We start from the raw sequence: 17895 nt of genomic DNA on the forward strand, positions 1-17895 counted from the left end.
CATCATTCAATAAATATGCCTCATCACAACCTTTGCTCTCAAAGAACTCAACTGATAATTCTGATAAACTTCACATCAATAACTGTCCTGATTTTTTAATTAAATAGTTTTTCTAAGCCGCCTGATTGGGGTTGGAAATGGTAGTATTTGGAATCACTCAAATACTGCATTGCAACACAAGCAACAGTAAATGGTTAAGTATTTTAAAAATTTCAGACAGTAGCAAAAATGGAAGATAGAGGATGGTCCTTGTAAGGAACTAAACTTACAAGTTCAATTATGATTTCAGAACATAAAGAGTTAGCAGAAATACAAGTAGAGAGTAGGGGCTATGCAGAGCATAGATAATTTTCCAGCTACCCAGTGGGAAGAACGATAGTTTAAACTTGAAGATGAAGCAGGATTTCCACCTGAATATTTCGAGAAACTGACTTCTTTCTGATTATAAATGACTGTCATTAATAGTTCCAGCAGAATACAAAATTTCCAAGTTAAAAACTTGAAGATCAAAACAAGAAAGTAAGCATGTATCAAATGAAGGTATTCATCCCGCCACAAGTCCAAGCTTTAACTAAAAGTAGAGCATTTTGACGATCTATCCTTCTCACTAACAACTGCATAATATATATGCAAGTTACAGTTTCAGAAGTGAAAGAGTCATATGTTTGTTGACATTAGCATCACCATTACATACATTTGAAACATGTTTAACGCATATATACCAAACATAACACTCTGTCGTTTCAAATCAACAGCATCGGTGCCACTCACAAGAGGCCAGGACTTTCTGCCTAATTCTTCAGAATGGCTTCATGTTTTGTGTACTGCCATTTTTTTTTCTGCACCAAGCTATCATAACGCTGCCTGATTCTTCTGGTTAAATATAATGTATGTAAATCAGAGTTCTCCATGCAATTCCTAACCATCTTCCAAGAAAGCAACCTCTATTCCTACTCGTCTTTAGATCCTACGTAATTTTCCTGTGACTAGTTATCTAAATAAAATAGATGAAGGAAAGATCAAAGCAAAGACTATGAATTGAATTGAAATCACCATCTTAGGAGCCACTACTTAAAAAGAGACCATGAACTCAAACAAGCAACATTTTTCTTAAAGCATACAAAATATATATGTTTCTGCATTAATTTGGTTTGTTTGGATTGGATGATAGAGAATGTTCATGTCCAGCCTGCCTCTCTAAACATGATACCTATTAATTAACTGACGCAGGAGCATTTAAGATTATATTTTATTTTATTTTATTTTTGTTAATTTTAGTTGATTTAAGAATTATAGGTATATTAAAATTCTTCCTTTACTTGTGTTAGAATTTTAAGCTAGTCATGTTCTATTTAGGAATAGAACACCTATTTTATTTAAATCTCTTATTAATTATTCTAATTGTATTAGATAACTAGGAGTAGAGTTTTATTAGGATTTGAGCCTATAATACTATAAATAGAACCCTTAGGCTTAGTTATGAGACATTCAGAATTGAGAGTTAATAAATAATATTTTCTTAAGCAGAAGTGCTTATTTCTCTAGGCTCTTTTAAAGAGTAAGAGGTTTTAATATCTTTGGCCTAGCCAACCAAAGTGAGATTTTGGCTATTTTTCACCTTAGTGAGGTTTTCAACCTTGCAAAGATTGGTGATTCACCTTAGTGGGATTTTCAATCTCGCCACGATTGGTGTTTTTCATAACGACTAGGTGCCTTTACAACGCCCCGGCGTCAGTTTGGTATCAGAGCGGGAGGATTATTATTCGCTGCATAAGTTCAAATTCGCTGTCAAGTTTCGATACTCCTTGTACGGGTAATTTTATTGCTTTATAGTTATATCATTGTCTTTTTTTTTCTACATCACCATAACATCATCATCATAAAATAAAATGTCGCCAAGACGTCAAAATCGTCAAAGAGATGATCACAAGATTGAGATTGCAGAACTACGTCAGCAAATTCAAGAATTACAATAGCAACTTGCAAGACGTGATGCTCAAATAAACAATAGCAACTCTAGTGATGAAGAGAATGACACCAACCCGTTCCATCAAAATTCGTCTTCTGATGAAGAAGTACCTATTCATCGCCTGAGAACTGCTGCTGCCAGAGATTTGAGAATCAAAGTCGACATTCCTGAGTTTGAAGGAAGACTTCATCCTGATGACTTCCTTGACTGGCTCTATACAGTAGAAAGAGTTTTTGAGCTCAAAGATATTCCCGATGAAAAACGTGTGAAGCTTGTGGCAATTAAATTGAAGAAACACGTTTTTATTTGGTGGGAAAATCTCAAACGACAACAAGAAAGAGAAGGCCGCTACAAGATCAGAACATGGGATAAGATGCGTCGAGAACTCAAGCGTAAGTTCCTTCCTGAGCATTATCGACAAGAAATTTTTATCAAATTTCATAACTTGAGGCAAAAAACAATGACGGTGGAAGAATATACAATGGAGTTTGAGCAACTTCACATGAAGTGCGATGTCCATGAGCCTGAAGAACAAATTGTAGCTCGTTATCTTGGGGGTCTTAATGTTAGAATTGCAGATGTTGTTCAACTACAACCATATTGGAACCTAAATGATGTCATCAGATTAGCATTAAAGGTTGAGAAACAACAATTACGAAAAAGCTCAATGAGTTCATCTAGACAGAAAGATTCCACTTCAAATCGTGGGAGACAAAGTTCGGCAACCATTCCACCTCCAAAGGTAAACTCTTCCAAAACTCTAAATCATAAATAGACTACTTTTACTCGTGCTCCTAATGTCAACAAAAAGTGCTTCAAATGCCAAGGATTGGGGCATATTGCTTATGATTGTCCAAATCGAATAATTATCTCTTTAGTTGAAGAAGAAGTCATGGAAGAACCTAGCCTAAAAGAAGTAGATGATGAGCTAGAAATATTCAACAATGAAGAGATAGAAGAAGTCTCTGCTGACCATGGAGAAGCTCTTGTTGTACGTCGTAACCTTAACACTGCTATGATGACAAAAGATGAAAGTTGGCTCCGTCATAATATATTCCATGCAAGGTGCACATCCCAAGGGAAGGTTTGTAATGTCATTATTGATAGTGGAAGCTGTGAAAATGTTATTGCCAACTACATGGTGGAAAAGTTGAAACTTCAAACTGAAGTACTTCCTCATCCTTACAAGCTACAATGGTTGAGAAAAGGAAACGAAGTTAAGGTAACAAAGCATTGTTGTGTTCAATTCTCTATTGGAAATAAGTATGAAGACGAAGTCTGGTGCGATGTTATTCCAATGGACGCATGCCAGTTATTGTTAGGACGCCCATGGCAATATGATCGTCGAGCTCACCATGATGGATACAAAAATACTTATTCCTTCATTAAGGATGGAGCAAAAATTATGTTGACTCCATTAAAGTCAGAAGATTACCCAAAGAAACAAGAGAAAGATAAAGCACTCATCACTATGTCTGGTTTAAACAAAGCTTTTCGTAAGTCAAGTCTTTTATACCTCTTATTAGTTTGTGAGGAGAATGAAGTATCTTCACCCTTGTCCAAAGATGTCAAACCCATAATTGAAGAGTTTTGTGATGTTGTACCTGAAGAGATACCCCATGGACTACCACCAATGCGAGATATTCAGCATGCCATTGATTTCATCCCTGGTTCTATAATTCCAAACAAGCCTGCTTATCGCATGAGTCCGCAAGAGCATAAGGAGTTACAACATCAAGTCAAACAATTTTTAGAAAAAGGCCTGGTAAGAGAAAGCGTTAGCTCTTGTGCTGTTCCTGCTTTATTAGTTCCAAAAAAAGATGGAACATGGCGTATGTGCATTGATAGTCATGCCGTGAACAAAATCACCATCAAGTATCGTTTTCCCATTCCTAGACTTGATGATTTGTTGGATCAATTACATGGTGCTATTATCTTTTCAAAGATCGATCTGCGTAGTGGTTATCACCAAATTCGAATGCAACCTGGAGATGAATGAAAAACTGCATTCAAAACTCGTGATAGGCTATATGAATGGACAGTTATGCCTTTTGGCCTCTCTAATGCACCCAGCACCTTTATGCGCCTAATGAACCAGATATTTCGTCCTTTTATTGAAAAGTTTGTTGTGGTTTATTTTGATGATATTTTGGTGTATAGTAAAAGTCAGAAAGAACATCTGGAACATGTACGGCAGATATTTGAAGTACTTCGAGAGCAAAAGCTTTTTGCTAACTTAAAGAAGTGTGAATTTATGATCAACAAAGTTATTTTCCTGGGATATGTTGTTTCAAACTAAGGGATTGAAGTGGACCAAAGCAAAGTTGATGCTATTGTCAATTGGCCAGTTCCGAAGTCACTTCATGATGTTCGAAGCTTTCATGGATTGACCTCTTTTTATTGATGTTTCATAAAAAACTTTAGTTCTGTTGCTGCTCCGCTTACTGAATGCCTCAAACAAGATAGTTTTATATGGAGTACCAAGGCACAACATAGCTTCGAGGAATTGAAAGAAAAGATTACTAAAGCTCTAGTGCTTGCACTTCCGAACTTTGATTTGATGTTTGAAGTTGATTGTGATGCCTCTAATGTTGGTATTGGTGCTGTTCTTTCTCAAGAAGGAAGACCAATTGCTTTTTTTAGTGAGAAACTCAATGATGCAAGATTGAAGTACTCAACATATGATAAGGAGTTTTATGCTGTTATTCGAGCCCTTGATCATTGGAGCCATTATTTATTGCCAAAAGAATTCATCTTGTATTCTGACCATGAAGCCTTCAAACACCTTAACTCCCAACACAAGCTTAATCGGCGACATGCAGCTTGGAGTGAGTTTCTTCAAGCTTTTCCAATTCTCCTCTAGCACAAGTCAGGTGCACAAAACAAAGTAGCTGATGCCTTAAGTCGTCGCCTTACTCTCCTCTCTACTTAATAATTAAAGGTTGTTGGCTTTGAAGTTGTGAAAGAATTGTATGAGAAAGATCCTGAATTTAGTGAGATATGGAAGACTAGTTCCCAACATCCTTATCGACAATTTCATCAGCAAGAATGATATCTTTTTAAAGGTAACCAACTATGCATCCCTCAATGTTCTTTACGTCAATCTATTATTTGAGAAGCTCATAATGGAGGATTAGCTGGACATTTTGGGAGAGACAAAACATTGGCTCTTGTGAAAGAAAAGTTTTATTGGCCCAAGCTGGAACGAGATATCATCCAACATATTCAAAGGTGTCGTATTTGCCATATTGCCAAACTTGGAAATCAAAACACTGGTATGTATAAACCATTACCCATTCCTGAAGCTCCTTGGGTAGATGTAAGTATGGATTTTGTTTTGGGTTTACCAAGAACTCAAAGGCAAAAGGACTCTGTAATGGTAGTCGTCGATAGATTTTCCAAAATGGCTCATTTTGTGCCATGCCATAAAACGATGATGCTTCTCACATAGCTGATTTGTACTTCAAAGAAATTGTGCGTCTTCATGGAATTCCAAAAACCATCACTTCAGATCGAGATGTGAAGTTCATGAGTCATTTCTAGCGAACCCTCTGGAGGAAAATGGGAACTCATTTACAATTTAGTTCAGCAAGTCACCCTCAAACGGATGGTCAAACAGAAGTAGTCAACAAAAGTTTGGAAAACTTATTACGAAGCTTTGTAGGTAAACACATTCGCCAATGGGATCTTGTATTAGCACAAGCAAAATTTTCTTATAATAACTCTGTGAGCCAAACCACTAGAAGATGTCCATTTGAAGTAGTGTATGGAAAACGACCTCTTAATCCTTTGGACCATCCTGCATTACCAACTACTCGTGAATTTAGTGCTGATGTTAAAGAACGTGCTAAGCAAATCAAGAAGCTTCATGAAGAAGTTCGAGAGAAGACTAATCGTCAGATTGATAGATACCAAAAGCAAGCTAACAAACACAAAAAGCCAGCTAGTTTTAAAAAGGGAGATTTAGCATGGATTCATTTAAGGAAAGAACGTTTTCCTAAGTCTCGTGCAAAACTATCTCCTCGAGTTGATGGACCATTCCAAGTCTTGGAACGTATTAATGAGAATGCTTACAAGATTGAACTTCCAGGAGATTATGAAGTTTCTGCAACTTTCAATGTAGTTGATCTTTCACCTTACTATGAAGAACATGATGAAGATATGGATCTTGAAGACGATTTTTCTCCAACTTAGAGAGAATGACGCAGGAGCGTTTAAGATTATATTTTATTTTATTTTATTTTTGTTAATTTTAGTTGATTTAGGAATTATAGATATATTAAAAATCTTCCTTTACTTGTGTTAGGATTTTAAGCTAGTCATGTTCTATTTAGGAATAGAACACCTATTTTATTTAAATATCTTATTAATTATTTTAATTGTATTAGATAACTAGGAGTAGAGTTTTATTAAGATTTGGGCTTATAATACTATAAATAGGACCCTTAAGCTTAGTTATGAGACATTCAGAATTGAGAGTTAATAAATAATATTTTCTTAAGCATGAGTGCTTATTTCTCTAGGCTCTTTTAAAGAGTAAGAGGTTTTAATATCTTTGGCCTAGCCAACCAAAGTGGGATTTTGGCTATTTTTCACCTTAGTGGGGTTTTCAATTTTGCCAAGATTGGTGATTCACCTTAGTGGGGTTTTCAACCTCGCCACGATTGGTGTTTTTCATAACCCCTAGGTGCCTTTACAACGCCCCGGCGTCATTAACTTTATTCTACGCCAAATTTCAACAATAATATGTTATCAAATATCAAATGCCAAATATTCAACCAAATATTAATCAAAAGTATTGCACTACATCCATTATTTAGCATCCTATCCTGGAATGTCAAAGATTTAAGAAACTGTTTAAAGATACGTATGGCAAGAAAAATGATCGGAATGTGCAAAGTTGCAGAGTTGAAATGAAGTGATAGAGTTATTGAAAGATTATGGCCTGCTTTTGATATAGAATGGATCTCGAGTCATGTTGTGAGTAGGTAAGGAGAATTGGTAACTGCTTGACATCCCATCCTATTTGGTCAAAATACAATGATCAAGAGGGTTTATCCTTGTTCAAGGGAAATGGGTTATTCATGATTTTGATCGTGTTATTGTTAATATTTACGCCCATTTACTTTCACCAAAATTCAATGATTTTTGACTTCGAATTTCACCAAGAACTCTTTTTTATCCCTAATACTATAGTAACAACATAATGCTTAGCTAATAAATAGATATATGCTACTTTTCATGTAAAGGGCACCACAGAGCTTAATTATAATCCTACACTTAAAATTTAATAATTATTTCAAGCACACAAACTAGTCATGTCTTATATCTAATTTTCAGCATACAAGGAATAAATAAAGGGCCTTGCATGCTAATTATGAGTCCTGACTTCTAAGTTGGAAAGAATATCTTCATCCAATGCATGAGAAATCACCTTATTCACAGTCAGTCACTGCATTGAATTGAAAGTGTTTCTCTAAATACTATAACCTTACCAAGTGCCCAAAGGCACTCATATAGCATTTGCTATTCACTTCTTCTGCAAGTGATTAACTTCTATTATCAGTAAGGTTTCAGATTTTATATGGTCAACTTTCCATTGTTTCTATCAAAATTCTACCAAATAACAAGTTCACTCAAGACCAAAGTGGAGCAGAAAGTTCAGATCATTGCTTTGCATGATATTTCTCAATGCATTCATCTCGTGTTGAAGTTATTTTTCCCTTTGTCCTAGCAAATCCAGTATACATAGAAGAGTTTGGTATTTATTTCGAACCACAGTTGCAGTTTATTGAGCAAGGAAAAACCTGACCTACTCTCAAAAGATCCATTCCTCTTCTTCACCTTTCTCTCCCTCTTGCTTGATCAATCCTCTTTGTAATAAACATTTCTAAAACCTAACTAAAAAGAGATTAACTATATTTAGTACCACATATCCTCTCCAGTATCATATACATATAGCATGTCCCTTGTAAAAGAAAAAGAATATCATCAGCAACCTTTTTGATTTAATTTGTGGCAATTAATTAATCAACTCATGTATCAGCCATGCGTCTTCGTAGTCCCCACTTTAACCCAGAATCCCTCAGACCTGATTATATATGATACTCCCTAGAAAACAGAGAAACAGTGTTTCTCACCAAATGAATGGTGTCATAGATATCAGATCGAATGAGTACAGATGCCACATGACCACACATGAAGTTTCTAGATATATATTGCATGTATGCATGTATATCATTCTCAAGAATGAACCTCCAAAACAGGTTGCACCATCTCTTGTTACTATTTCTAGCGACCATCAGTTCAAGACACAATAGCCTAATTCTTAAAAGTTATACCACATGAGATGGGATGCATTGACATGAACTCTAGCAGTCACGGGTTGAGCATGGAGAGAATTCTAGATTCAAACCAATGTCCTCTCCTATTATTATTAAAAAAAATGCGTAAAAGATAAAAAAAGAAAGAGAAGAATATAGTTCTACCCTATTCCAAAAGGAGACTTAACCTACCTAGAAAACTCAACTATATCCGTATATGACTTGCAATGTTATTAGATGCCTTCTGCAATACTAAAAAAGTACTCCCAGGGAAATGGTGTCTTCAAACTAAAATATGAGCAAACAGTGGAAAGTTATGGGTTACAAACAATTCAAAAGTTAATTACCTTCTGCACATTAAGGGAACTTTAAAGAAAAACCTAACTTTCTGCAAATTAAATTTCAGATAATAAAATGCCATAAAAAGGAAGCAACACCAATGGATTGCTATGCCTCCCAAAGTATAGATCAGTGGCTATGGATATAGTTTTTTGAGGGGAAAAAGAATTAATGTTGGTTCGGCTGTATTATTTTTATCAGATTATGTCTTATAAAATTCTAAAAAAATAAAAAATTAAGGAAAACTTGACTCGATGTCAATGGCACTTAATTTTGAACCATAAATTTTTAGCAGCAGACCTTGATCCAAATTATATATTATGAACAGCTTTGTTTAGGCAAACAAAAGAAAACGAAAATTAAAATACAAAGAAATCAAGCTAAAAGAGGCACTGCCAACAACAGTTAACACAAGTGTAGTACGTATTAAAACTCAAAGAAACACTTTCCTGGAAGGAAAATTCTACTGATGGGGTTTCCGCTACTGAAAACAAAACAGACTTTGTTTACATAAAAACAAAGCAAAAAGGTGCCAAGGATCATCACAGTTACCTGATCGTCATCACCAGTAGATATGTCACGGCAGGGTGTTGGACTGTGGGGAGAAGAAGCTTAGCATTCAGCAGTAAGCTGGCCTGATTAAAGTTACAATGCACCCGTACGTTCACTCCTACCAAGATGGGTATAATAAAACCACAAGCATATTATTCGTGGAATTTTCCTTGTTAGAAAACTCAAAGTGACTTGGCAAAGGGTAATAAAATATTCCCCTTCTGATAAAACTGCGAGTCCTTTTCTCATTTAATTAGGTCAGCATTTTCTTATTTATATAAATGGTCAAGGTGTCCCATACGTGTTTGTATTATAGATTTTTTTGTCAATTTAATACTTCTACCTTAAAATTAGTTAATTTAGTCATTTATCTTGAGATTTTATACAATCGAGTAGCTTTACTAATTCCGTCTAAATTGACTATTAGTGATGTTGATGCGTTAGACGAAAAAAAAAAAAAATTCAAAATTTTTTTTATCACATCAATTTCTTTGTGCCATGTCATAAGATTAAATTAAACAAAATTATAAATTAAAGGATTAAATTGAGTAAAATTGTAAAGTACAAAAATTAGATTAATCAAACATATATATTATAGGAATAAATTAGTCACACAAGAACTAAATTGAATACTTTTACAATTTGAGTAGTTAGAGTACTTTTAAAAAAATAGATATTTTTACAATTTTTTGTTTAGAACCTCATTTGTACTAAAAATGTACTTTTAAAGGTTTTCTTTAGTAATTAAAAATCATGAACTTTCCATTTGTATAAAAAATATACAAACTAATTAGATTGCTTAATTACAAAAAGATCAAATCTAGTTACAAAAGGAGTTCATTTATATGAGAAACCAATGGCTCATCTATAGATCAATATACAAAAGTATTGAGCCATAATTTTCAGACATATGCACATGAGCAAAACATACGCATACCCCTCAAAATTACATGAATGAGCTTAACCGAGCCAAAAGTTTTGCAACATATATACTCTATATTGAAGAACAACGGATGATTTGACATATTTAATTTAAAAATAGCAACATTTGACTAGCTAGCTACAAAAAACTAAATGTAAGACCCAATAAATCTGACATAAGGACGGAGAAAAGACAAGAAAAGACTAAGTTTGTCGAAAACTAAAGTACGTGTTCAACATGATTTTTCAGAACTATGTACTTTCCAGCTCATGTATGACAGTATGAGTTGTGAAGCTATTAAGCTGTTATCTATATATAAAATGGATTGTTTGAGTAAAGAAAAAAAATTATAAAAACCCTCTCTTGGTGGGCATTACAGTATGGTGTAGAAATCCGCATCACGTGTAACCTCTGCCTTTTGCTAACCTGTATGCCCGTAAATTAGTTTGTGGAAGAACATGCTTGAAAGATAAAACTTTTGAAGTTGTTTTTGCAGACCTCAATGCAGTTAGGGACGTGAATCATTCTCCAAAGGACTAGAGAGTGGTTGTTAGCCCTTGAAATAGAGTGTGAAAGAACTCAAAAAGGATGAAGGAAAAGGTGAGGAGGCCTCCCATGATGGCCATAAATTCGGAGTAGTTGGGAGGGCATTTCGGGGAATTAATTTGCCTCAGGTACTCCCCTTTTCACTAAGGCAGGGGTGGAAGGGGTTCTGAGAAATGAGGGAGGAAACATGTTGACTGTATTTTCAAGACCCATACCTAGGTGAGTGCCATGGAATTCAAGTATCATGGGGGGTGGGGGGGCTCTATATTTTGGAATTATTAACGTAATTAAGGACTAGTTGGGTTTGTAATGGGGGGACTTGTTAATGTGTCTTGGATATGTATGTTAAGTAGACTTATTGGGTGAATTTAATCTATTCTGATGAAAGTTGTGATGATGAGATTCAAGGAGATCATGAATGTAATCTCTTTATATTAATAAATTTTAAATTTATCCAAAAAAATTTACAGCTTTATCAAAGGCGATTTGTCAATAAAAAATTTCAATTTTAAAGACATTAAGCTCAACCTACATAACTTTTCATATATTATCGGAGTTAAAAGAGAAGAAGCATAAAAGGACTTAAAAAAGGAATTAATCGAGTGCGAGCCATTAGGAGTGTTTTTCCTAATAATTTTGTATGGGTCGAATGGGTGCGAGTAGAATTGATCAATCATAGACACGAAGTCTTCCTATTGCTAGGATTTCTAGTCAAAAGGTCTTCTGCAAAAGTTGATACTCCAAATCCAATAAATAGCAATCCAAATCCAATAAATAGCAATCCAAATCCAATAAATATCAATCCAATTGCCGTTCTCCGCTGTGCAACATGTTTTGTTGGTAGGAAGTGCATAGATAGATACGAGGAAAGCGCATGGAAAAGATATTGTCGTCCACCTAGTTACCCGTCCAAAACTTTATTGCCGATCCGCTTCTAAGTGAAAATCCTAGGCCTAAAATGACCAACTCACCCAATTGGTTTGAGGGTGATAATAGGGAACGTTGCTCCATTTCACTCGATGAACTTGAAGAATTTATAGATATGAATATATAAATATTAATTACAATTTTTATGTAGTTTAATAAATTGAAAAAATAAAAATATAATATTCATTAAAATGAATGAAATTAAGAAACAAAAGACATTTTCTTGAAAAGGCTATTGCCATTATATATTCTATAAATTGCTTGATCAAAAGCCTCTTACTTGTCAGGCAAAAGAAAATATGAGCATTTATCCAATTCCCAAGTCTAAGGTTGGGATCATATTGAAATCAAGGTTGTCAATATATATAACGGCGTGAGATTAAGTTATTCCTTAACTCTAACTTTATAATTGTTTGATAAAATTTAATGACAGTAATTCAATATAATTAAAATTTTCTTTTATTTATAAAATAAATCTTATTACAAAAATATTTATAATAAACAAAAAATTAATTTAAAATTTTAATCAAAGAATATGTCTTGTTTCATCAATTAAAAGTTTTTGCACATCGATATTATTGTATATATTGTAAATATAGATTGTAAATTATAGAAATTCAATACACACATCTAGTAAGAGGTGGGCAGGATGTGAGGCATCATATCTTAGGTTACATAATCTACCATGGGCAAATGTCACAGGGGGACCAAGACTTTGAGATGAGTCAAACTCATGAATTCTTCAACACCATTGCCTAAAATGAGAGAAGAATATAGGCATAAATGTTGATGAAATTGTTTTATTTTGAGCTGCCTAGGAAACACTTGGTGCTGTACTACTAAGGATATGCAACTAAATGAAATGAAAAAGTTGCAAAGTGGGGATTGGAAGTGAGAATTAATGTGTTTAGACAAGGAAATCCAACATCCCCTGACAACTAAAACCAGCAGTAGACAAGAAAAAGGCGTGGGAGCGGACAAGTATGGATAAAAGAAGCCTCTTGGAAAAGGCACGCCTTCCATAGACTCCAGAAAACAAAACAGAGATGAGAGAGAACGATTTGCAAATGGGGAACCAATGTTAAGCATACAACTGCCACATACAGGACAACTAATCTTTTTAAACTTAGAAAGGAATAATATATTGCAAGACCCAGCTAGCTAGCTAGCTAGCTAGCTGCCTGGTATATACTATGTTTGAAATGTAAGCAGGGTAACCTTTTTAATTAAAAATATATATTGTTAATGCATCTTCTTGAGAACATATATAGCCCTAGCATTTCAAGATGAAGAGATCAGCTAGCTGTTCAATGCACTTTGTTATAATTCATCCCTATGTTAACTTTGAGATATATTGAGAATTTAAATAGAATAAAAAGTTATTTATTGATCATTAATTTTAAATTAAATACATATGTTAAAAATTAATAAAATATCAGAGGAAACGTTATTCTCTCTTATTGATTTATGTGTTAAAGTTCATATATTTTAAGAATATGAAAAAGTCTAAGTTTAATGTGTATATTTATATTACTGCCTTAAAAAATTTAATAGAAAATTTGATCTCATTATTAACTGAAAACAAATTTTCTTATAAGTTGAAGTTATGCTCACAAAGTTTTGATCTCATATACAGATTACATGTTTTTTTTTTTTTTTAAAAAAAGGCAGAATTACAGATGCAAGTGTTCGGGAGACTTGTTCCAGCGAGTTACAGCCTGCAAAACTGGACTAGTATTAACATGAGACTAAAACCCAGAAAGGAGCACTGCAGGGTAACCGCCTTTGGCCCCTCCTACACTCTAAGCACACATGGCTGGCACTAACAAACGGCACTCCATTCAGACACAGCTATCTGGTGCGCATCTAAAACAAGGTGCAACCACAAAGCAAAGAGCTAATCTGTGGTGAAACGGGCGCCACGCTAGCTATTCTAAATGTGATAAAAAGTCATATCAAGATCTGCCATAGGGTTCTAAAAAGAATACTGTCTATTTCATAATTCTTCATAAGACAGCTTTAGGAAAGATTGAAATGCCTAAAAGAAAGAAATTGATTTGATAGATGTTATATTATTTCTTTCTGAGTTATTCTTTTATATTTGTCACTACTTATGTGACAGAATATGCATATGAGTTCTTTTTTGAATAAAAAAATGAAATCAAATGTCAGGTTTAGACAATGGAATCATGAAAGAAATCAAACTATCGGATTTAACTCTGTTAAATGATAGAATGGCTGAAACCAAATTTGGTCCACATAATAATAGCAATAATTCTTATGTAAAGCACCTCAAACGACAGGTATTGGAGAATATGTTGACATCAATTATTTAGTTTCAACTAGAACAAGTTTTTAGGACAAGTTGACGTCACTAATGTCTTTTGTTTAAGTCCGTGATGGCTTTATTCAAACAAGAAGGTTTAGCTATCTATATAATCACAGTTAAAACATGTAATGTGAAAAATTGAAACAGTTGAATATCTAGTTCAATTGTAAAATTAAAGCCAATATCTACATTAAATGTTATGTTTGAGTAAAATATATATATGATAATCCTAATTCAATTAGGTTTATGCTAACTAGAATGGGATATAAAACCTCTCAAACTAAGCACCAATGCTGCCGAAATGACATTTATGAATATGTTTTTTTTTTTTGTAAAAATAGAACGCATATGCAACTATATATATATATATATATAACATCTTAAATCAATTTAACTTAATGAGAAAACATGTGTGCATGCATGCCCATATACGCATAATTACAGATTAAATACTATTAAATTGTACATAAAGAGCCCCCATAGAATTAAATCTTATAATTCATCCAAATCATTCATATAGTCATGATTTTTTACGTACTCTAAAAAGAGAGTGTCCTTTCTATTGACATAATAGGCCAAGCTATTTGAGCAAAACAAACAGGAGAATTAAAGAGGATAATGGAAAGGACTAGATGTTGTCTCATGCTTGTCTAAAGAAAATCCTAAATTGAATGACCTCTCTGATTATGAGCGGGCGCCTGCTAGCTAGGTTCTTTCAAGTGAAGAAGGGGGGGTGGAGTGAATGCCAAGAGCAAAAAATAGAAGAAGAGGAAGGGTGGAGTTGGTAAAGATCAGATTTTTCAGGTATAACTTCCATTGTTTTTGGGGTTACCCTCTGCTGTCAGAGACCAGGGAAGCCTTCCCTGCGTAGAGTTTATGCTGCTGATTTTTTTATGAGGAAGGAACCGTCGTTTTGTCATCTTGTGTATGACTGGGTTTATTGTATATCCTTTGCCTATTGCTGATGTGATTATTCTCGAGGGACTTGTTGTCCCCTCTTCTTGTTTGGTGTCATATATGTTAATGTTCATTGGAGGATGTTTCATCAGGTACTCTCAAGCGAATATTTTTGAATCAGTTCAACAAATTGAACTGTGAAGCTTTCATAACCAATTAACTACTCCAAAAGATCCCGTTTGAACTAAAAAAAAAAATTCCATTGTTTTTGTGCCCAAAGCACATCAAGAGCTTTTCACTTTCAGTTTTAAATCACTAGCTAGGTGATGTCCAAATATATACATCAAAAGGGCAACGGATAAATCTTGTCCACGAAGCAGTGAATGAAATTTCTTTGCAAATGATAAGCGACATAATCATTGAATATAAAAGAAGAATGTCATGTTTAGTCTGGTGTAGCTGTCCAAAAGAAGCTGTAGCAGTTTCAGAAGGTTATCATTGGCTTTCAGCTAGCTGTAAGATTCTAATAATGCTGTTGAGATACAATATATAGCAATAGCCAGTGACTACCTTGAAAGCCTGAAGACATTGAGAGCACCCTACCTCCTAGATAGATCTTCTATTTCACTTGCTCCTAGTTTTAACCTCAAATTCTAGGGTCACCATTCACAATGGAAAGTTGATCATAATGCTCATTAACCCCTTAAATATGTACCTTTTTTCTGTTTTGATCATTTGTGAGATTTCATTAATAGATTTGAAGAGCACAAGCAACTGGTTGACAAGGTGGAGGCAAAGGCTCCTGTCAAACCAGTCTTAAATAGGTACTTGACTTAAAATACCTACAATTTGAGTTCAAATGCATGCATTTCTGAGAAAAGTAATAGAAAAAAATCCCAGTACTTATATCTGTCGTATAATCAGAAATATTTTATACTGAGATTCATGTGGCAGCTGACTTTAGTAGAATTTTCTAATACGCTAACAAGTACACAGCAAAAAGAAGATGCTATTATCTAGCTAGTTGAGAAAGATTGTTATAGTGGTAATACCATTATTAGCAGTTGGCCTTTCTTTATATCGACAGAAACATCTTTCTCTTCCACTAAATCTTCGCAAATGGTTGTTGTTAGTGGGTGTAAGAATGTGATTTCCACGGGGATAATCGAGGAAGGCTTTGGCTAAGAGCTACTACCTGCACTCCAAGTTCACCCACCTTTCCAAAAGACCATTCAACAGCTCACAAACATAGAACTTGTCTAAAGTACTTAATCGACCTTTTAATTAAAAGTTCCTTTGAAACAAACTAAGTAGTACTATTTTTATTCTTTTGTGTCACTTTTTTCCATCATCATTGATTTGGGTTTTGCATCGGAATGTCCTAAAATATCCCCTTTCCTCTTCTACATGTCTTTTTAAATTTTCACATTACATATATTTTTATATTCATTTCCAATCATTGAACACTTAATTTATTAAGGAAAATTGTAAAAGTTTCAATGTTAAAAAGTTAGCAAAGACTTCGATGTAGGGTTAGGTTACTGGTATGAGTTGATCTTTTCAATTAATTCGTGTCAGTTTTAAACTTGGGTTATATCACTAATTTATAGTTTAGAAAAGAAAGGACTTCTAAATGAATGTGAAATTTATGAAATAAAAAGAAATTAATATCTTTTATCATGTATTCCAATATTATACATATTTAAAAATATAACACAATATATTTATTTAAAATTAGATGAAGGTTGAACAAAATAAGCTTGAGGTTGCACCAATCCAATTCATTTAGGGGTGAACAATTGGTCTACTCGGTCGGTTTGGTCTGTCATAATCAAAGATCAAATGAATCAAATATTTTTAGAAAACTGATCAAAACTGATCAAATTTAAAGAAAGATTGAACTGATCAAACATCGAATGGGTTTGGTCAGTTCGATTTTGGACAAAAAAAATTTGTTACTTTGATCTTTTGCAAATTAAAACATTGAAATTTATATATTTCATCCATTATTATAAAATATACAAATAATTTAAATATAAAAAAACATAATATTTGTCATTGCACTAACATAATTATGTTCTTTTATATAAGCCATCAAATTAACATTCAAGAGTTTTAATCTTTAAATTATAGCATTCAAGATTTAACATAACAAAGATAATAAAATTAATACCCACAAAATAAAACCGTCTAACACCAAACAATCCTCCATCGCACATCATCGACTTACTAATAAAAAAATATATAGTTTATATAAATTGATATATATATATATATATTATATGTGTACTATTAATTTGATCTTTTGATCAATTTAGTCTAAAAATTTTAAGATTGAAAATCGATCAAATAAACTAATTAAATCAATAGATTCAATGAATCAATTAGGTCAAATTGTTTTGCTAAAATTACATTCAATTCAATTGAATTATTGATTCGGTCTAAATTTACTCGTCTCTCAATTCAATCATAAAATTCTTTAATTCATTTTTCCATATACAAACAATATAATAGTCCTATATAAAAGGCAAATCTCATTTCTCCTCTGCTTTTGGGCTTCATAGTAATTAATGCTATTCCTAAGATTAGATGAAAAAACGAAAAGAAAAGGAAAGAAGAAGACAAAGAGCTTTCATTTGCCTACGACTTTTGTGTAAAGGGAATATGGGTCACATTAACTGAAGGGTAACTGTTTTAAAAGCAGATAATGTCCTCACTATGTATTTATTCATGAGTTTTAAGTTTCCAACACTGCGACTGCCAATGGTAATATAATAATTCAATTTATTCAACTTTTTGGGTACAACGCAATATCTTGTCCTTGTGATAACAACATTAGAACCACTCTTCGCTCTTGCTCTTACCTAGTGTTTCTTTTCTTTTACAAAGACAGTGAGAGAGAGAGAGAGAGAGAGGGTCTGCGAAGATGTGATCTAAGCACAGCCACAACAGATCATCGGGAAACATGGACAGGATTACCAGATTCAGCTTTCTGCTTTTCTTAATTACAGTATACTAGTCAATGTCTCTCTACATATATTTATTTATTTATATATAAAGGACGCCTGTGAACAGAAATAGGAATGTAAGG

General features: G+C 33.6%; 1 long non-coding RNA gene across 1 annotated transcript in view; it reads right to left on the bottom strand.

Moving 5' to 3' along the window:
• Positions 1-2251: 2251 nt before the first annotated feature.
• The window catches only part of LOC108661677 (uncharacterized), a 28023-nt gene continuing 12379 nt past the window's right edge, over positions 2252-17895 (bottom strand). The window contains exons 5-6 of the long non-coding RNA XR_016025995.1: positions 9184-9301; positions 2252-2373 (exon numbers count right to left, since the gene is read on the bottom strand). This is a non-coding gene — a long non-coding RNA (uncharacterized LOC108661677). The remainder of the gene's footprint in view (positions 2374-9183; positions 9302-17895) is intronic.

This window comes from Theobroma cacao, chromosome 4 (assembly GCF_053813885.1).
Source record: "Theobroma cacao isolate CCN51 chromosome 4, ASM5381388v1, whole genome shotgun sequence".
Classification (NCBI taxonomy): Eukaryota; Viridiplantae; Streptophyta; class Magnoliopsida; order Malvales; family Malvaceae; genus Theobroma; species Theobroma cacao.